Source organism: Plasmopara halstedii (genome assembly GCF_900000015.1).
Source record: "Plasmopara halstedii genome assembly, contig: Scaffold_3120, whole genome shotgun sequence".
NCBI classification, from domain to species: domain Eukaryota; phylum Oomycota; class Peronosporomycetes; order Peronosporales; family Peronosporaceae; genus Plasmopara; species Plasmopara halstedii.
The window spans coordinates 82,173-82,415 of record NW_020190023.1 but is presented as its reverse complement, the minus strand read 5'-3'; positions in this window follow the sequence as shown (position 1 = coordinate 82,415).

Sequence of the window (243 nt, the reverse complement as noted above, 5' to 3'; positions counted from 1 at the left end):
GGATATTACCCATTGCTCATGAGAGCGACTGATATTCCACTAAAAGCGGTGGGCACTTTGAGCGGCATGCTCTGGGAGTGGCTGATGATGCCCCAAGGACTGTCAAATGCACCAGCAACATTTAATCGTCTTGTGCCGCAGCTGTTCAGGCCCCACAGGGCGTATGCACAGACATATTTTGACAACATCTTTGTTCACGGTCGTGCAGAGCACGGTAGAACGGATGAGGAGAACCACATCGTC